This window comes from Rhinoraja longicauda, chromosome 4, assembly GCF_053455715.1.
Source record: "Rhinoraja longicauda isolate Sanriku21f chromosome 4, sRhiLon1.1, whole genome shotgun sequence".
NCBI classification, from domain to species: domain Eukaryota; kingdom Metazoa; phylum Chordata; class Chondrichthyes; order Rajiformes; family Arhynchobatidae; genus Rhinoraja; species Rhinoraja longicauda.
In genome coordinates, this window is record NC_135956.1 from 11,539,427 (window position 1) to 11,561,174 (window position 21,748).

Consider the following 21,748-nt stretch of genomic DNA (forward strand, 5'->3'; position numbering starts at 1 on the left):
TTGTTATCAGCTGCTGTCACAAGTTCAACAGAAACCGACAACACTGCTACGGTGACTGCAGCAGGCTGTTTCAGTCGCCCAGAACTCTCTCAGCATTACCTTCCGCCCCCTTCTACTCTGCACCCTCTGTATCTTTGAGAAGCTCCAGCCCTTCAACTCTTTCCGGATTTGTGGAGCGAATGGTCTTTCCATTTACTTCACGCTTCTTGGTGACTCGAGGGTCCAAAACTAACAGAGATTTCAACTATCAAACTACCAATGCTTCCTCGGCCTAACACGACAGACAAACAAACCAACAGCAGACTGGGAACAGAAGTCTAAAATTGTAAGTACTTTCGCATCTAGTGAACCGGTTGGCGTGAGGCTAACAGTTTCTCGTGCTATCTGGTCTGTGGAGTTTGTTCGGTCTCCCGGTGACCGCGTGGGTTTCCTCCGGGTGCTCCGGTTTCCTCCCACACTCCAAAGACATGCAGATTTGTAGGTAAATTGGCTTCTGTAAATTGTCCCTGGTGTGCAGGAAAGTGTTAGTGTTCGTGTGATCGCTGGTCGGCACACACTCGGTGGGTCGAAGGCCTGTTTCTACGCTGTATCTCTAAAACTAAAAACTAAGACTAAAAAGTAAAATATAACTGTTCAAAACGTGCGGGTGTTTATTTGGAAATTTTATTCTACCGAATGTTTCAGATGGTTGGCAGACAGTTCCAGCAATCAGTAAGACTTCTACGCTGAAGATAGACACAAAAAACTGGAGTAAATCACAGCATCTCTGGATAAAAGGAATAGGTGACGTTTCGGGTCGAGGCCCTTCTTCAGACTGAGAGTTCTTCAGTTCAGTTCTTCAGACTTGGAGAAATTGTGGAATAGATAAGCACTCGTGATTACACCAAATTATGGGTGGAAAGTCATAATAGTGCAATTCATATGAATATAAAATGGGGGTGGGGGGGAGGGACGGGCCACAGTGTCGCAGCTGGTAGAGCTACAGCCTCGCAGCGCCAGAGACCCAGGTTCAATCCTGACCTCGGGTACTGTTTGTGTGGAGTTTGCACGTTCTCCCTGCGAACTGCCTGGGTTTCCTCCGGGTGCTCCGGTTTCCTCCTACATCCCGAAGACACGTGGGTGTTTAGGTTAATTGGCTTCTGTAACTTGCCCCTAGTGCGTAGGGAGTGGATGAGAAAGTGGGATAACATAGAACTAGTGTGAACGGGTGATGGATGGTCGGCGTGGACTCGGTGGTCCAAAGGGCCTGTTTCCATGCTGTATCTCTAAACTTCAGGGCGGCACGGTAGCACAGCGGTAGAGTTGCTGCTTTACAGCGAATGCAGCGCCGGAGACTCAGGTTCGATCCTGACTACGGGTGCTGCACTGTAAGGAGTTTGTACGTTCTCCCCGTGACCTGCGTGGGTTTTCTCCGAGATCTTCGGTTTCCTCCCACACTCCAAAGACGTACAGGTATGTAGGTTAATTGGCTGGGTAAATGTAAAAATTGTCGCTAGTGGGTGTAGGATAGTGTTAATGTACGGGGATCACTGGGCGGCACGGACTTGGAGGGCCGAAAAGGCCTGTTTCCGGCTGTATATATATGATATGATATGATATGATATGATAAGCTAAATTCTGTGAATGCTTGCCCCACCCTAGCTTCCTTGACAGTAAAACTGAAATTGTTTTGGGTCTAGTTTTATATTCTCCCACCAGTAGAAAACACTAGCACTATCCTAAACACTAAGGATTTTACCAAAGCCAATTAACCTACAAACCTGTACGTTTGGGTTTGGGAACAGCTCCATCCAAGACCGCAGGAAACTGCAGAGAATTGTAGACGCAGCCCAGACCATCACACAAACCAACCTCCCTTCCATTGACTCCATCTACACCTTACGTTGCCTCGGCAAGGCCAGCAGCATAATCAAGGACGAGTCGCACCCTGGCCACTCCCTCTTCTCCCCTCTCCCATCGGGCAAGAGGTACAGAAGTGTGAAAATGCATGCCTCCAGATTCAGGGACAGTTTCTTCCCAGCTGCTAACAGGCAACTGAACCATCCTACCACAACCAGAGAGCAGTGCTGAACTACTGTCCACCTCACTGGAGTCTCTCGGACTATCTTTAAACGGACATTACTGGCATTTACCTTGCACTAAACATTATTCACTTTATCATGTACCTGTACACTGTGGACGGCTCGATTATAAGCATGTATAATCTCTCCGATGACTGGTTAGCACGCAACAAAAAGCTTTCAACTGCACGTCAGTACACCTGACAATAAACTAAACTAAACTATACTGCGGATGGTTCGATTGTAATCATGTATCGTCTTTCCACTGTCTGGTTCGCAAGCAAGAAAAAGCTTTTCACGTGACAATAAACGAACCTAAACTAAACTAAACTAAACTAAAGTGGATCCACATAGAACATAAGTCCAAAGAAGGGTCTCGACCCAAAACGTCACCCATTCCTTCTCTCCAGAGATGCTGCCTGTCCCGCTGAGTTACTCCAGCATTTTGTGTCTATCTTCGATTTAAACCAGCATCTGCAGTTCCTTCCTACAAAGTTTAAGGAGATGTGCGGGGCACGTTTTTCTTTACACAGAGGCCTGGAACTCACTGCCAGGAGTGGTGGTGGAGGCAGGTACAAAAGTGGCTTTTGAGACTTTTAGATAGGCACAAGGATATGCAGGAAATGGAAGGATATGGGTCATATGCAGGCTGAGGGGATTAGTTTTTAAGTGGCTTTAAGTTCGGCACAGACATTGTGGGCCGATGTCCTGTTATTGTACTGTACTGATCTACGTTCTATGTGGAAGATAGACACAAATAATGCTATCCTCCACTCACTAGGGACAATTTACAATTTTACCAAGGAAATTAGGCTACAAACCTGCACGTCTTTGGGGTGTGGGAGGAAACCGGAGCACCCGGAGGAAACCCACGCAGGTCACGGGGAGAACGTACAAACTCCGTACAGACAGCACCCGTAGTCGGGATCGAACCCGTGTCTCTGGCGCTGGAAGGCAGCAACTGTGCCACTGTGCCGCCTCAACTAAACCAAGTACTCTTTGAACAGAAAGTGCACAACTAATTACTGGAGCACCGACCATTTAATGGTCTGAATCTCAGTGATTAGAGTTAACATTAGTTAGCGTAACTGGCGAGAAAATGTAAAAATCTCTCAATTAGCTTCTTGCATCCTGAAAATGGCAGAAAAAGCTAATAAATATTTGAGCTTCCTTTTACCCAGAGCAGGTGAATCAAGATCCAGAGGACATGAGAATGTGGGTTTTCTCCGAGACCTTTGGTTTTCTCCCACACTCCCACACTCCAAAGACGTACAGGTTCGTGGGTTAATTGGCTTGGTATAAATGTAAATTGTCTCCAGTGTGTGTGTAAGGTAGTGTTAATGTGTGGAGATCGCTGATTGGCGCGGACTCGGTGGGCCGAAGGGCCTGTTTCCGTGTTGTATCTCGAAACTAAACTAAATGAAGGACATACATTGAAGGTTGGAGGGGAAAGAATTAATAGGAACCTGAGGGGCAACCTTTTCACACAGTGGTTGGTGGAACGAGTTGCCAGAGGAGGTAGTTGAGGCAGGTACTATAACAACATTTAAATCGCTTTATCATGTTTCTGTACACTGTGGATGGCTCCATTACAATGAATTATCTTTCCGCAACAAAAGCTTTTCACTGTACCTCGGTGCACGTGACAATAAGCTAACTAAACTAAAGTAACTAAACTAAACATTTGGAACGGTACGTGGATAGGTCAGTTTAGTTTATTGTCACGTGTACCGAGGTACAGTGAAAAGCTTTTGTTGCGTGCTATCCATTCAGCAGAAAGACAATACATGATTACAACCGAGCCACTTACAGTGTACAGATGCATGATAAGGGAATAACGTTTATTAGAAACATAGAAACATAGAAAATTGGTGCAGGAGGAGGCCATTTGAGCTGAGCCAGCACCGCCATTCATTGTGATCACGGCTGATCATCCACAATCAGTAACCCGTGCCTGCCTTCTCCCCATATCCCTTGATTCCGCTAGCCCCGAGAGCTCTATCTAACTCTCTTTTAAATTCATCCAGTGAATTGGCCTCCACTGCCTTCTGTGACAGAGAATTGCACAAATTCACAACTCTCTGCAGAAAAAGTCCTTGCAAGGTAAAGCCAGCAAAGTCTGATCAAGGATATTCTGAGAATCACCTATGAGGTAGATAGGAGAGGTTCAGAAAGATATGGGACAAACGTGGGCAGGTGAGACCGCTGTAGATGGGGCATGTTGGTCATCGTGAGCATTTTGGGCTGAAGGGCCTGTTTCCACGCTGTGTGGCTCTACGAGTCGATGTGTACCTGTGTGCCCACTAGTGATGCAACGAGGTACTGCAGTGACTTTTCCTCCACCCTGCTCTCACCCTTCCTGGACTCTCGCCCATTCCCCCCAAGCTCGCCACCAATTTCCCCCGAGATGCTCAAGGAAAAGGCCAGGAAGTTGCCAAGAGTACATGTAATGTCTCCGAACCCCCTGGGATCTCGGATATCGCAGTTCACATCTCACGGCTTCCGCATCCTCAATGGGCAGGAAGAAATTCTCCCTTGGTCCAAATAAGCCCAGGCACACTGGACCACCCAGGAATTTTCCAATCCGCAGTCTCTTTCAAACAAGGAGTGGACGAGAGATTATTGGTGAGGGTAAACTGAGGTAGGCGCCACAGCAAAATAAAACACACGCACATGGATATCGAAGCAATGATATTTATTTGAAAAAAATATCATTCCCGGTGGAAAAAGGAGGATTATTCGTTGCTTGTCGTGTGGGAAGGAAATGCAGGTGCTGGTTTAAACCGAAGATAGACGCAAAATGCTGGAGTGACTCAGCGGGTCAGGTAGCATCTCCGGGGAGAAGGAACAGGTAGGTGTAGGAAGGAACTGCAGGTGCTGGTTTAAACCGCGGATAGACGCAAAAGGAATAGGTGACTTTTCGAGGCTGAGACACCTCTTTGTTGCGCTGGGAATAAATGGATAATGCAAATCCCCAGCTGGATTAAAAAAAAAAAATCCCAACCGTTTAAATGATATGGAAATTCAAAAGGGGGCATGGTAACGGCAAGGAGGTGTGTCTTTGCATCCATTGATGTTTGCACTGTAGGTGTGGCAGCTCGGCAGGCTGACTGACTGTTGCTGCACTTTTGCATATGTCTGAAACCATTTGAACCAGGGACCTTTTTTCTGCCTTGTTTGTCAAAGCATGTCATTTGGGTTTTACGAGCTGTGCGCCTGGGCAGATCATTAGCTGCAGTAAAGTGACGGTTAAAGTTTGCCAAAGTCGAACTGGTAATCAGCGCCTGGCCCAGTTATTCTCAGACTCTGAACAGAAGGCAGATAAAGCAAGAGGCAGCCACCTGAGCAACAGGTAACTGAAAGCTCACTTCATGCGCGCGTGTGGGACGAACACTCAGCCGTGCGAGCATTGGAAATCGTGGGCTGGCTCTTAAAACTAAATCTTTGCGTTAATCTATAGAGTCTATGGGTTGTGTTGTTTGGCTAATGTTATGCAATTGACAGCTGGTTGCAAGCTCACGTTTAAACTTATAATGCAGAAAGAAAATGTCTCTGTAGCTGATTTGAAATCTTTGTTTGTTAAAATGGCTTTACCTGCCGATATGGAATCACAGATGCAAAGAGAAAGCATTTCGTTAATTTCCCTTGAAAATATTTTCAGTGACACGAGAATGATGAAAATGCAATTCCATGAGCTCTTGTTTCATGTTTTCGTTCCGCCATCCCTGGTGATTGACTTTTTTTGCTATTTTTGTTTGCTGCTTAACGACTCTGACGGTAGTTAGGCATTTTTTTGAAAGGGAAGGATTAGTAATGAGTTCCCATAAATGTAAAGAAAAATGGTGACTGTATGTGGTAGTTGGTGAGACCCCACCCAATTAATACAACCTGTTGCAATCTGGTCAGACAAGTTTCCAACAGCCGGTCTCTCTCCCTTCTTTTGTACATGCTTCTGCATGCAGTCTTACTTTTATCATTGGTACACCTTCTCCACATTAACGTGTAAAACGCAGAGCTTTCCATGATCCTGGTATATTATTGTACTGTAGCATTTAGCATGATTGTCCGATTTTCTTGACCAGCTCGCATTAAGAAAGAGTAGGAATGATTTTACATGGATTTGTCATGAAGGAAAAGTACGTTTAGTGTCTCCAGTAAAACAGGAAATAAAATAAAATGGGATTAAACCGAGCACAGCATTACCCAGACCTTGAGCAGTGTAATTACCATGTTCAGGATTAATTGCTTTCAGGTTTATGTTTTCTGACTCTGTTACTGCGTTTCTAAATATTTCGCTCGTTACACAGATTGTCAAAACCTCGGGATAGTTTTGTTTGAAAATTGATTTCTTTACATTTGCATTTAAACTCTCAATTTCATGTAATATCGCGATGGGTTTTCAGAACAAGGACTAAGGCTTGGCTTAAAGTTTACGAAAGGTGGATATCGGTTTGGTAGGCCTCTGCCCGAGAGGGGAGTGGTGAGGCAGGCAGCGTGATCGCTTGGTTCATTCATTTATATCGATTTTCAGCGCTGCCATTTCCTTCACGTGTTCAGTGATGTTTGATGTATTAATGGAAACAGGGAAGTAAAATGAAATGTAGGTTAGGTTTCTGTTTTTATGGAAAGCCGCAAAATGGTTGTTCTTTGGAATAAGAGCACGTAGACGGAACCATCTACACCATGTGGTGTTACAGTCGAGTTAGTCCATTATGGAAGCTTCCGTGTAGTTTAAAATAGGTAACTCTGGTCTTCAACAACTTCCAGCGAATCAACAGGAATCTCGTGTACTCTTTTTACTAATTCAGAAGTAGTTTGTGTTGAGGCCTCGTTGTAGTTACTGCAAATTGTTGATTTTACCAGTTTAGACATACAGCATGGAAACAGGCCCTTCGACCCACTGAGTCCATGCCGACCATCCGTCACCCGTTTACACGTAAATCTACTGCCGATGGCATAGTGGATATGCTTAATTTTTGAAATATGCAGGTAGAGGAGATTAGATTATTTGGGCATCATGTTTGACATTGTGGGCCAAAGAGTCTGTTCCTGTGCTGCACTGTTCCATGTTCCATGTTTTAAGTTCGATGTTCTTAGTTCTATGTGTAGGAAAGAACTGCAGATTCTTCAAACTGAAGAAGTGTCTCGACCCGAAACGTTGCCCATTCCTTCTCTCCAGAGATGTTGAGCTACTCCAGCATTTTGTGTCTAGCTTCGATGTAAAGCAGCATCTGCAGTTCTTTCCTGCACATACTGAAAATGATTTACCTTTCTTCCCCTCATGTCATGTGCATTTCTTCCTGGCTTGGTTATCATAGATATATACAGTATTGGCCACTGTCTTAACAATATTCCATGGCAGCTCAGTTTTGCCTCTGGCTTTAGATTATTGTTTGCGACGTTGAGCTAATCCAACTAGATGTGCCAAAGTTGAAGGGTGGAGCTGAGAGGAATGGAAGAATTTAAAGTTTATTGGCCTTAACATTTGTCCCAGCAGCACCTGGATTTCAGCTTCTGACGTACCTTCTAAACCCCCAAAATGTTGTGTGAAAGACATCCTTAGAACATAGAACAACACAGCACGGGAAAAGACCCCTTGGCTCACAATGACTGTGCCCAACATGATGCCAAATTAAACTGACCTGCCCTGCCTGCACGGGAACCATATCCCTCCAATCCCTGCAGATTCATGTGTTGTAGAGAGAGAGAGAGAGAGAGAGAGAGAGAGTTATGCAACACAGAAACAGGCCCTTCAGCCCAACTCGTCCATGCCGTCCAATAAATTACAAAGAGTTGTGCTAGTCCCATTTGGTTGCATTTGGCGCAAATCCCTCTAAACTTTGCCTATCTAAAAGCCTCTTAAACACCACCATTGTACCTGCCTCCATCACCACCCCTGGCAGTGCGCTCCAGGCCCCACCACTCTATCTGTAAACAACCTGCCATATACATCTCCTTTACATTTTGCCCCTTTCACCTTAAAGCTCTGCCCTCCACTCTAAGCAAGTGGTATTACATCCAAATGCATTCAAACAGCAGCAGGCTTCCATTTTGACAATAAAGTTACCGTAAAGGATTAAAGGACGTTCTTTTTGGAAGGAGATAAGGAGAAATGTCTTTAGTCACAGGGTGGTGAATCTGTGGAATTCTTTGCCACAGAAGGCTGTGGAGGCCAAGTCAGTGGATATTTTTAAGGCAGAGATAGATAGATTCTTGATTAGTACGGGTGTCAGACGTTATGGGGAGAAGGCAGGAGAATGGGGTTAGGAGGGAGAGATAGATCAGTTATGATTGAATGGCAGACTGGACTTGATGGGCCGAATGGCCTAATTCTACTCCTATTCCTTATGATCTTATGACCTTATTCAGAAGTACTCTCTGGGGAGTACCTGGGTCAATGGTCTCTGAGAAATATCAAAGAGAATGGATGAATAATTTCCTCAGCACATGCCACTAAGAAACAATGAAGACATAAGCAAACCCACCGTGGAAACTGCAATATATAGACAATAGACAATAGACAATAGACAATAGGTGCAGGAGTAGGCCATTCAGCCCTTCGAGCCAGCACCGCCATTCAATGCGATCATGGCTATAGGTTTAGGTTTAGGTTTCTTTCTTGACATGTGTACCGAGGTACAGTGAAAAGCTTTGTTTTGCATGCTGTCCAGACAGATCAGATATAATATACACAGATACACTTAAACTCAAGTACAATGGGTAGAGCAAAGGGGAAGATACAGAGTGCAGAATATAGTTCTCAGCATTGTAGCGCACCAGTTCCACAGACAAAGTCCAATGTCCGCAATGGGGTAGAGGTGAATCGGACAGTAGCCTAGCTTATGGAAGGGCCGTTCAGAAGCCTGATAACAGAGCGGAAGAAGCTGTTCCTGAGTCTGGTGGTGCGCGCTTTCGAGCTTCTGCACCTTCTGCCAGATGGGAGCGGAGAGATGAAGGAATGGCTGAGGTGGGACAAGCCTTTGTTTGTACGATGCCAGAATAAAGACCCTTGTAAATAACGTGCTTGGCCTCGGTGTAATTCACTGCGGGATATAAACCGTCACCGTGCGGAGGCAACAGGTGTGCAGCTGAGCATGGCCGTGTGCACCATTATCCCAGCACCTGATACACGCCTCCCCTAGACAGTAGGAACAAGGTCTTTGTTGTGCCTCGACAGTTGAATCTTAGCACACCTGTCGTACTCAATAGCATCACAGGTCAGGAGGCTGCTAGAATTGCAAAACAAATCAAGGGTATCGCCCGTGAGAGATTCCAACAACCAAAACAGCATCAAATAAAGTAGGTTTGAATGGAGCAATGCTAAAGTTCCTCAACACTGATTCTGCAGAACCAATCATTCAAAATGTGGACAAGTCAGGATTGGAACGCAAATGGACAGTGAAGATATCACCGTCCCTTACAACAACACTAACTCAAATCTAGTCCTACTTCATAAGTTCATAAGCAATGGCAGCGAATTGTGGACGCAGCCCAGACCATCACACGAACCAACCTCCCTTCCATTGACTCCATTTCGCGCTGCCTCGGCAAGGCCAGCAGCATAATCAAGGACGAGTCGCACCCTGGCCACTCCCTCTTCTCCCCTCTGGCGAAATGAATAGAAGTGTAAAAACGCACACCTCCAGATTCAGGGACAGTTTCTTCCCAGCTGTTATCACGCAACTGAACCATCCTACCACAACCAGAGAGCAGTGCTGAACTATTATCAACCTCATTGGTGACCCTCAGACTATCCTTGATCCGACTTTGCTGGCTTTACCTTGCACTAAGCGTTATTCCGTTATCATGCATCTATACACTGTAAATGGATCGATTGTAATCTTGCAATGTCTTTCCGCTGACTGGTTAGCACGCAAAAAAAACTTTTCACTGTACCTCAGTACACGTGACAATACGCTAAACTGAACTGAACTGAACTAAAACAACCAGAACAGCATCAAATAAAGTGTGTGGGAAAGAACTGCAGATGCTAGTTCACATCTAAGGTAGACACAAAATGCTGGAGTAACTCAGCGGGTCGGGCAGCATCTCTGGGGAGAAGGAATGGGTGACGTTTGAGGTCGAGACCCTTCTTCAAATAAAGTAGGTTTGAATGGAGCAATGCTTTAGTCACAAAGTAAGGCCTCCACACTGATTCTGCAAAACCAACCATTCAAAATGGGAACAATTCTGGATTGGAATACAAACGATATCTCCATCGTTTACAACAACACACAGTCCTACTTCATAAGATCATAAGTTACAGGAGCAGAATTAGGCCATTCAGCCCATCAAGTCTACTCCGCCATTCAATCATGGCTGATTTATCTTTCCCTCTCAACCCCATTCTCCTGCCTTCTCCCCATAACCCCTGACACCCGTACTAATCAAGAATCTGTCAATCTCCTCCTTAAACATATCCATTGACGGCATCCAGATTCACCACCCTCTGACTGAAGAAATTCCTCCTTATCTCATTTCTAATGTCATGGCCTTTCACCCTGAGGGTATGGCCTCTAGTGCTGGACTCTCCCGCGAGTAACTGTGGCAATAAAGACAAACAATGGAATGACGGCAAAGATTTCCACTGTGACCTCTTCAAAGTCAATCTTCAATCGGTAACCTCAGAAATATAACCTGGCTCTTATAGTGATAGGGTCATAGAGTGATAGAGTGTGGAAAGATTTGCTCCATATCCCTCGAAACCTGTCCAATCCATGTACCTGTACACAGGTGCTCCTCAGCTTACGATGGGGTTCCGTTCCGAGAAACCCATCAGAAGCCCAAAATGCATTTAATGCACGCGATCACGTGACCGGAAGCCAGCTGCTGCTCGCTGCCGTTTGCACCATTGCAAAGTTGAACTATCGCAAGTCGAAGCATCATAAGCCGGGACGCCCTGTACACTGATTCTTAAATGTTGGGGTAGTCCCTGCCTTAACTACCTCCTCTGGCAGCTTGTTCCACTCACCTACCATCCTTTTTGTGAAAAGGTTACCCGTCAGGTTCCTATCAGATCTTTTCCCCTTCACCTCAAACCTGGTCCTTGATTCCCCTACTCTGGGCAAGAGACTCTGTGCATCTACCCGATCTATTCCTCTCGTGATCTTATACACCTCTATAAGCTCACCCCTCATCCTCCTGCGCTCCAAGGAATAGAGTCCCAGACTACTCAACCTCTCCCAATAGCTCACACCCTCTAGGCCTCACAACATCCTCGTAAATCTTCTCTGTACCCTTTCCAGCTTGACATCATCTTTCCTATAACATGGTGCCCAGAACCGAACACAATACTCCAAATGCGGCCTCACCAACATCTTATACAACTGCAACATGACCTCCCAACTTCTATACTCACTGCACTGATGTGCAGCTTAAATTGGTGTCATGGTTGGCAGAGGCATTGTGGGCTGAAGGGCCTGTCGCTGTGCTGTGCTGTGCAGCGCTCCTAAACCTGAACATACCATGTAAGGAAGGGACAGTGTATTGTATATACATTTTCCAATGGGAAATTAACTATGAATAAGAAACAAAGGGAAGACAAAGGAGTATGAGTTTAGTTTATTGTCACGTGTGCCGAGGTACAGCGAAAAGCTTTTGTTACGTGCTAACCAGTCAGCGGAAAGATTATACATGATTACAATTGAGCCATCCACCGTGTAAAGATACATGATAAAGGGAATAACATGAATAATCTTCAGTGCAAGTTAAAGTCCAGTAAAGTCCGATCAAAGATAGCCCGGGGATCCCCAATGAGGTAAATAACAGGGAAAAAAACTGCAGATGCTGGTTTAAATCGAAGGTAGACACAAAATGCTGGAGTAACTCAGCGGGCCAGGCAACATCTCAGGAGAGAAGGAATGGGTGACGTTTCGGGTCGAGACCCTTCTTCAGACTGATGTCAGGGGAGGGGGCGGGACAAAGATAGGATGTAGTGGGAGAGTAAGACTAGTGGGAGAACTGGGAAGGGGGAGGGGATAGAGAGGGAAAGCAGGGACTACCTGAAGTGGGAGAAGTCAATGTTCATATCGCTGGGGTGTAAACTGCCCAAGCTAAATATGAGGTGCTGTTCCTCCAATTTGCGCTGGGCAAATAGATAACAGATAATAGTAGATAATAGCTCAGGCCTACTCTCTAGTTGGTAGGATGGCTCAGTTGCCTGATTACAGCTGATTAGATGAATGGGCAAGAAAATGACAAATGGAGTGTAACATGAGGTTAGAGACACTAGGAACTGTAGATGCTGGTTTACAAAAAAACAGAAAGTGCTGAAGTAAGGCACAAGGGTGGTGCAAATGTGTATCGGTAGAGTTGCTGCCTCACAGCGCCAGAGACCCGGGTTCGATCCTGACTATGTGTGCTGTCCGTACGGAGTTTGTACGTTCTCCACGTGGGTTTTCTCTGGATGCTCCGGTTTCCTCCCACATTCAAAAGACGTGCAGGTTTGTAGGTTAATTAGCTTCTGTAAAGTGTTGCTAGTGCGTTGGATGAGAACTAGTGAATGGGTGATCATTGAACGGTGCGGTTGGTGGGCCGAAGGGCCCGTTTCCACGTTGCATCTCGAAAACTAAACTAAATCTCAGCGTGTCAGGCAGCATCTCTGGAGGATGTGGATTGGTCACGTTTCTGGATGTGACCTTTCTTCAAACTAACCTACCAAGTTCCTCTTGCACTTTGTGTTATTCATTTCAGTGGTAGCAATACAAAAACAGATTTTAATTAAAGAGATATTATTTGGAAACTAGTACCCATTGCTGTTCAGGCATATCCCTGCAGAGAAAGACAGATATTAGCATGCAACAAGTGATTTGGAAGGCAAATGATATATTAGTTTGAATTACGGGGGGCTAGGATGCAAGATGAGGAGAGTCTAGCTGAAAAGGTACAAAGTTTAGTTTAGTTTAGTTTAGTTTAGAAATACAGCATGGAAACAGGCCCTTCGGCCCACCAAGCCCACGCCGCACATCGATCACCTGTTCGCACTATTTATTCACAAAATGCTGGAGTAACTCAGCAGGTCAGGCAGCATCTAACCCTAACCCTAACCCTTATACTACCTGTTCGCACTAGTTCAAGATTCAAGAATCAAGATTCAAGATATCTTTATTTGTCATCCAAAAAACAAGTTTTTTGGACGAAATTTAGTCACCCACAGTCCAATAATAAAAGCAATAAAACAAGCAAATTACACAACCCCACCCAACACACAAAAAAAAGAAACACCCATCACAGTGAGTCTCCTCCAGTCACCTCCTCGCTGTGATGGAAGGCCAGAATGTATTTTCCCTTCCCCTGCCGTCTTCTCCCGCGGCCAGGCTGGTGTCCTTGCCACGTTCCAGGCCGCGCCGGACGGTGAAAGGTCCGCAGCGGGCCGACCCAAGCCCCGCGATCCGGTGCGGGCGAACACGCTGTCGCTGCCGCTGTTGCTGCACGTCGGGGCGGTCGTGGCTCCCGACATTGAAGCCCCCGCCGAGCAGAGAAATATCTCGCGGCCTATTTCAGGCCGTGCCGGACGGTGAAATGTCTGCGGCGGGCCGACCCAAGCCCCGCGATCCGGGGCGGGCGAACACGCTGCCGGAGCTCCCGATGTCAGCATCCACGCGGCCCGAGCCGAAGGCGAGTCGCAGCCGCTCCCGCAGCCTCCGAGGACGGCCGGCTCCGCTGATGGTGAGTCCGGTCCGCGGGCTCTGCGAACCAGAGCCCTGGAGGCCGCCAGCTCCAGGAGTTGGGCCGATGGTAGGCCGCAGCAGGAACGGAGACCCGACCCAGAAAACAAAGGTGGGGTCTCCGTTCGGAAGGGACACATCTACAATTTTACAGTTCCCTCCCTCCCCCCCCACATACACACATAGTACACAAACACAAAAACACGACATCACAACTACAATTAAGACAAAAAAAACAACAAAACACAAAGACAAACGGACCGCAGGTAAGCCGCAGCTGCTAGGGCAGGGCCGCCATTTTGGGTTCAATGTAATCCCACTTCCTCATCCACTCCCTAGACTAGGGGGCAAGTTACAGAAGCCAATTAACCTACAAACCCGCACAACTTTGGGATGTGGGAGGAAACCGGAGCACCCGGATGAAACCCACGCGGTCACAGGGAGAACGTGCAAACTTCACACAAGCAGCACCGAGGTCAGGATCGAACAAGGGTCTCTGGCGTTGTGAGGCAGCTGCTCTGCCCACTGTGCTGCTGTGTCACTCTTTAAGGTGTCGGTGAGATCACACTCTGAGCATTGTGTGAAGTATTAGTCTCTGCACTTAAAGGAGGTTAAAGTTTAAAGTAAAAAGTTGAATTTTTCTAGCCGTTGGAATGGAAATTTACCTGATTGAATCTTGCAATGAAGGCTTTTCTTACAAGGAGACTATGGGAAACATAGAGTCTTCATTGGTGTAAGTATTGGATTATAATTGTCATGTGTACTGATACTTTTGTCTGTGTGCTATGCAGTCAAATCAAATCAAATCAGTTCAGTTCAGTTCAGTTTAGTTTATTGTCATGTGTACCGAGTTACAGTGAAAAGCTTTTGTTGCATGCTGACTAGTCAGCAGAAAGACAATACGTGATTACATCGAGCCATTCACAGCATACAGGTACGTGACAAGGTGCCGCATGGTAGGCTGCTCTGGAAGGTTAGATCGCATGGGATCCAAGGAGAGATAGCTGAATGGCTAGCAAACTGGCTCCATGGAAGTCAAGTCAAGTCAAGTCAATTTTATTTGTATAGCACATTTAAAAACAACCCACGTTGACCAAAGTGCTGTACATCTGATTAGGTTCCAATGGGAAAAAAAAATGAAACATACAGTAGCACGCAAACAGTTCACAGCGCCTCCTCAATGAGCCTCAAACGCTAGGGAGTAGAAATAGGTTTTGAGCCTGGACTTAAAGGAGCCGATGGAGGGGGCAGTTCTGATGGGGAGAGGGATGCTGTTCCACAGTCTAGGAGCTGCAACCGCAAAAGCGCGGTCACCCCTGAGCTTAAGCCTAGACCGCGGGATAGTGAGTAGCTCCAAGTCGGCCGACCTGAGGGACCTGGAGTTAGAGAGGGGGGTTAGAAGATTTTTGATGTAGGGGGGGGAGTGTCCATTTAGGGCTTTATACGAGAATAGGAGGAGCTTGAAGTTGATTCTGTACCGTACAGGGAGCCAGTGGAGAGAGGCCAGAATCGGGGTGATGTGGTCCCTTTTACGGGTACCCGTCAGGAAGGAAGCAGAGGGTGATGGTGGAAGGTTGCTTCTCAGACTGGAGGCCTGTTGTGACTAGTGGTGTGCCTCAGGGTTCGGTGCTGGGCCCGTTACTGTTTGTCATCTACATCAATGATTTGGATGAGAACATACAGGGCAAGATTAGCAAGTTTGCTGATGATACAAAAGTGAATGGTTTTGCAGATAGTGAAGATGGTTGCGAAAGATTGCAGCAGGATCTGGATCGATTGACCAGGTGGGCAGAGGAATGGTTGATGGAATTTAATGCCGAGAAGTGTGAAATGTTGCAATTTGGGACGTCGGACAAGGGCAGGACCTACACAGTGAATGGTAGGCCTCTGGATAGTGTTGTGGAGCAGAGGGATCTAGGAGTGCAGGTGCATGGTTCCTTGAAGGTCGAGTCGCAGGTAGATAAGGTGGTCAAAATGGGTTTATGCACATTAGCCTTCATGTCAGAGTATTGAGTATAGAAGTTGGGAGGTCATGTTGCAGTTGTATAAGATGTTGGTGAGACCACATTTAGAATATTGTGTTCAGTTCTGGGCACCACGTTACAGGAAATATATTGTCAAGCTTGAAAGGGTTCAGAAAAGATTCACATGAATGTTGCCAGGACTAGAGGGTGTGAGCTATAGGGAGAGGTTGAGTAGGCTGGGTCTCTATTCCATGGAGCGCAGGAGGATGAGGGGTGATCTTATAGAGGTGTACAAAATCATGAGAGGAATAGATCGGGTAGATGCACAGAGTCTCTTGCCATGAGTTGGGGAATCGAGGACCAGGGTACATAGGTTCAAGGTGAAGGGGAAAAGATTTAATAGGAATCTGACGGGTAACTTTTTCACACATAGGTTGGTGGGTACATGGAACAAGCTGCCAGAGGAGATAATTGAGGCTGGGACTATCCCAAAATTTAAGAAACAGTTAGACAGGTACATGGATAGGACAGGTTTGGAGGAATATGGACCAAGCGCAGGCAGGTGGGACTAGTGTAGCTGGAACATGTTGGCCGGTGTGGGCAAGTTGGGCCGAAGGGCCCGTTTCCACACTGTATCACTCTATGACTCGATGTTAAGGGAATACCGATTTGTGCAAGATAAAGTCCAGTAAAGTCCAATCAAAGATAGTCTGTGGGTCTTCGATGAGGTATATGTTAGTTCATGACTGCTCTCTGGTTGCGGTAGAATGATTCAGTTGCCTGGAAACTGTTCCTGAATCTGCAAGTTTTCACATGTCTATACCCCTTGCCCGATGGGAGAGGGGTGACGAGGGAGTGGCCAGGGTGCGACTCGTCCTTGATTATGCTGCTGGCCTTGCCAAGGCAGCGTGAGGTATAAATGGAGTCAGTGGAAGGGAGGTTGGTTGTCATAGTACACTTGAGTCATACATAGAGACTGCAATAAGAAAAATACCAGAGTGCAGATTCAAAAGTTACAGTACTGTAATGTAACAGTTACAGAGAAAAAGTCCAAGGTCTGTAATAAGGTAGGCTGGAAGATCAAGACTACACCCTAGCTTATGGCGGATGGTTCAGTAGGCTGACAACAGTGGAGAAGAAGCTGTTCCTGAATCCGATGGTACATGCTTTCAAGCTTCTGTACATTCTGCCTGACGGGAGAGAGAGGGGAGAAGATGGAGTGACCAGGGTGGAAATGCTTCTTGATTATTTTGGCCGTTTACCTGAGGCAACGTGAAGTGCAGATGGAGTCGATGGTGGGGAGTCTGGTCAGTGATAATGAACTGGGCTACGTCCACAACTCATAGTTTAGTTTAGAGATACAGTGCGGGTACAGGCCCTTCAGCCCACTGAGTCCAGGCCGACCAGCGATCCCCGCACATTAACACTATCCGACACACTAGGGCCAATTCACACTTATACAAAGACAATTTACCTACATACCTGTACGTCTTTGGAGTGTGGGAGTAAGCCGGAGCACCCGGTGAAAACCCATGCGGTCACGGGGAGAACGTACAAACTCCGTACAGACAGCACCCTTAGTCGTGATCGAACCCGGGTATCCTGCACTGCAAGTGCTGTATGGCAGCAACTCTACCGCTGCGCCACCGTGCCGCCCTTGTGGACTTGGGCAGAGCTGTTCCCAATTCAAGACGTGATGCAACGATGTGGTGTAAGATGTGACGCCAATGTAGCTGGGACATTGTTGGCTGGTGTGGGCAAGTTGGGCCGAAGGGCCTGTTTCCACACCGTATCACTCTATGACTCTATGATAAGATGCTATCCCACCTGGACTCGCTGACTTGAAGAACCTGCCCATCGAGAGCTCCTGGGCCAGAATAGAAGGGGCAGTCAAGCCAATCCTTCCCGCGTACGAGCTTGGTGTAAGGAGATTCAGCAGTGCAAAGGCCTCAGGTGGAGTACCAGTTAACATTTGAAGGAAGACAGGGCAGCACAGTGGCGCAACGGTAGAGTCACTGCCTTGCAGCGCCAGAGACCCGGGTTCGATCCTGACTTTGGGTGCTGTCTGTACGGAGTTTGTACGTTCTCCCCGTGACACTCATGGGTTTTCTCCAGGATCTCCGGTTTCCTCCCACACTCCAAAGACACTACAGGTTTGTCGGTTAATTGGTTTGTCGGTTAATTGTAAATTGTCTCTAGTGCATATAAGATAGTGTTAGTACGTGGGGATCACTGGTTGCCATAGAATTGATGGGCCAAAGGTCCTGTTTGTGCACTGTATCTCTAAACTAAACTAAGTGAAACTAAACTAAACTAAACCAAGTCCACTGTGCCATTCAATCATGGCTGATCAGTCCGTCCCTCTCAATAATGAGGTTATTTTCACTAACCAGAGAACTCAGATTCAACATAGATCAAGAAGCTGACCACGTGGGACTGAGATGGGAATAGATTTCTGTATACAGATATCATAGTCATACAACAGGGAAACAGGCCCTTCGGTCCAACTTGCCCATGCTGACCAAGATCCCTCCTGCACTGCTCCCACCTGCCCACACTTGGCCCACATTGGTCAAACCTTTCCTATCCATGTACCTGTCCAAATGTCTTTTAAATGCTTTTATAGTACCTGCCTCAACTACCTCCTCTAGCAGCTCGTTCCATGTACCCACCATCCTCTGTGTGAAAATGTTGCTCCTCAGGTTCCTATTAAATCTTTCCCGTCTCACCTAAGACCTATGTCCTCTGGTTCTTGATTCCCCTACTCTGGGTAAAAGACTGCGTCCATTTACCCTATCTATTCCACAAATGATTTTGTGCCCCTCTATAAGATAGCCCCTCAGTCCCCTGCACGCCATGAATAAGGCTGGCCAACCAGAAGACTAAATCCTTGACATGTTGGAATTTTCTACCCCAAAAGCCTGTTTATACTTGGTTGCTGATGTCAAGGCAGAGATCGATAGATTGTGGATACTATTATGTGTACAGAGTGTTTTGGTGTATAGGGTTTTGGGTGTACCAGTTGGAAAGTGGTGAAATTGAAAGACGAAGTCACTCAATATCACATCGGTTTGAAGGGCCGAACGGCCTGTTCATTTTCCGATTTCTTGCTTCCTGTGCCTCTTCCCTTATCCAGTCCACATCTCGTTATGTAACACAATAACTGGTGAACTGGTGAGTGTAGGTGCAGGACTCCTATAAAGTTAATTTGCAAGTCGAATCGGTAGTAAGGAAGGCAAATTCAATTTATATCAAGAGGACTGGAACTGAAAAACTGGGATGTAATGCTGAGGCTCTATAAGGCACTGGTCAGGCCGCATTTGGAGTACCGTGAGCAAATTTGGGCCCCATATCTGTGCTGGCTCTGGAGAGGGTCCAGAGGAGGTTTACAAGAATGATCCCAGGAATGAGTTTTAGTTTAGTTTAGAGATACAACGCAGAAACAGGCCCTTTGGCCCACTGGGTCCGCGCCGACCAACGATTCCCGCATATTAACACTATCCTACACACAGTAGAGACGATTTTTACATTTACAAAGGCATAGATAGAGGTCATAGCCTCAGAATTAAAGGGCGCTCTTTTAGAAAGGAGGTGAGGTGGAACTTCTTTAGTCAGAGGGTAGTTAATCTGTGGAACTCATTGCCCCAGAGGACTGTGGAGGCCAAGTCAGTGGATATTTTTAAGGCAGAGATAGACAAATTCTTGAGTAGAACGGATGTCAGGTGTTCTGGGGAGAAGGCAAGAAAATGGGATTAGGAGGCCGAGATCAGCCATGATTGAATGATGGAGTAGACTCGATGGGCCGAATGGCCTAATTCTCCTCCTATAACTTGTGAACTATCTTCATTTTCTGATTTAGTTTAGAGATGCAGTGTGAAAAGAGGCCCTTTGGCCCATCGAGTCTATGCTGACCAATGATCACCTTTACACTAGTTCTATAACTACACACAGGGGACAATTTACAGAAGCTTAACCTACAAACCTGCACGGTTTTGGAATGTGGGAGGACACCAAAGCTTTGCAATGCAAAGAAAATTGTTTGAACCTTACAAGGAAGTCTACTGAATCAAAATTGCACAGGGCATATTTACACAATTGATCTGTTCCATTGTAAGGCTGGGCAGCACAGCAGTAGAGTTGCTGCCTTACAGCGCCAGAGACCTGGGTTTGATCCTGACTACGGGTGCTGTCTGTACGGAGTTTGTACATTCTCCCCGTGTCCACGTAGGTTTTCTCCGGATGCTCCTGTTTCATCCCACATCCCAAAGGTTAGTAGGTTAATACGTTTCTGTAAATTGCCCCTGGTGTGTCGGATGCAAAAGTGGGATAACATAAAGCTGGTGCACAGGCGATCGTTGGTCGGTATCGACTCATTGGGCCGAAGGATCTGTTTCCCCGCTGCATCTCGAAACTAAAAAAAGCAAAGGAAGCGTGTCATGCTCCAATTATATAGGGCATTGGTGACACAATCTCTGGCTGACTCAACTCTGCATTGCTCTCCTTATAAGGAGATGAGTTGGAAACATTTCAGAAAAGGTTGAGTAAGCTGATACCTGAAATGGATGGGCAGTTTTATGAAGAAAGCTGGGATAATCGTGGCTTCACCTGCTGGAGATGAATGAGAGGTGGCTTGTTTGAAATCTTAAAATCAGCGTTTGACGGCACTGGGCCTGTACTCGCTGGAGTTTAGAAGGATGAATGGGGGGGGGGGACCTCGTTGAAACATACGGAATAGTGAAAGGCCTGGATAGAGTGGATGTGGAGGGGATGTCTCCACTAGTGGGAGAGTCCAGGACTAGAGGTCACAGCCTCAGAATTAAAGGACGTTCTTTTAGGTAGGAGATGAGGAGGAATGTCTTGAGTCAGAGGGTGGTGAATCTGTGAAATTCACGTCAGTGGACATTTTTAAGGCAGAGATAGATAGATTCTTGATTAGTACGGGTGTCAGGGGTTATGGGGAGAAGGCTGGAGAATGGGGTTAGGAGGGAGAGATAGATCGGCCATGATTGAATGGCAGAGTAGAATTGATGGGCCAAATGGCTTAATTCTGCTCCTATCATTTATGACCTCACGTCCTTAAATTCGCAAAGGTGGATGTAGATAAAATGCACATTAGACACAGGTAAGGCATATTTTATCTCTTGCAGTGCCCTACATCTTTAGAAGTCTCTTCCTCAGTCAGTGGAAGGAGCATCGTTGAATATTTTTAAGACAGACAGAGGCAAATAGTTTTTTGATAAGGAAAGGAGTAAATAGTGATAGTTAGGAATGTGGAGTTGGGTTACAATCAGATCAGCGATAATCTTAATGGAGCCGCCCTAATGAGCAAAGTGGCCTGAATTTACTCTTAAATCACAACTTAATCATTGGCAATAATTATTTTCACACTACAGAGAAATGCGGACTCAGTATTGAAATGATTTCACAGTTAGTTTAGTCTTATTTTAATTTAGTTCAGAGACAGCGCAGTAACAGGCCCTTCAGCCCACAGAGTCCGCACCGACCAGCGATCCCTGCACATTAACACTACCCTACACACACTAGGGACAGTTTTCCATTTATACTAAGCCAATGAACCTAACAAACCTGTACGCCTTTGAAGGAATAAATAAGTTTATTGGCCAAGTATGTACACATACAAGGAATGTGCCTTGGTGCTCCGCTCGCAAGTAACAACACGAACATACAGTAAACAATTAAGAATAAAGCATAAAACATTAAACCATTAAGAATGCAACATTACAGTTTAAACATGTGAGTGAAATAAACCAGAGCAAAAAGAGACTACAGACTTTTGGTTGTTGAGTAGAGCTACTACTCGCGGAAAAAAGCTGTTTTTATGTCTGGCTGTGGCTGCTTTGACAGTCCGGAGTCGCCTTCCAGAGGGAAGTGCTTCAAAGAGTATGTGGCCAGGGTGAGAGGGGTCAGAGATGATCTTGCCCGCTCGCTTCCTGGCCCTTGCAGTGTACAGTTCGTCAATGGGGGGAAGGTTGCAGCCAACAACCTCAGCTGATCGAATGATTCGTTGCAGCCTCCGGATGTCGTGCTTGGTGGCTGA

General features: G+C 46.3%; 1 protein-coding gene across 1 annotated transcript in view; it reads left to right on the top strand.

Annotated features, from left to right (window-relative positions):
* The first annotated feature begins 214 nt into the window (after window positions 1-214).
* cdh17 (cadherin 17, LI cadherin (liver-intestine)) overlaps window positions 215-21,748 on the top strand; it is a 91,783-nt gene continuing 70,249 nt past the window's right edge. The window contains exon 1 of the mRNA XM_078398495.1: window positions 215-325. The gene's annotated coding sequence lies outside the window, so the exon portion shown is untranslated. The remainder of the gene's footprint in view (window positions 326-21,748) is intronic.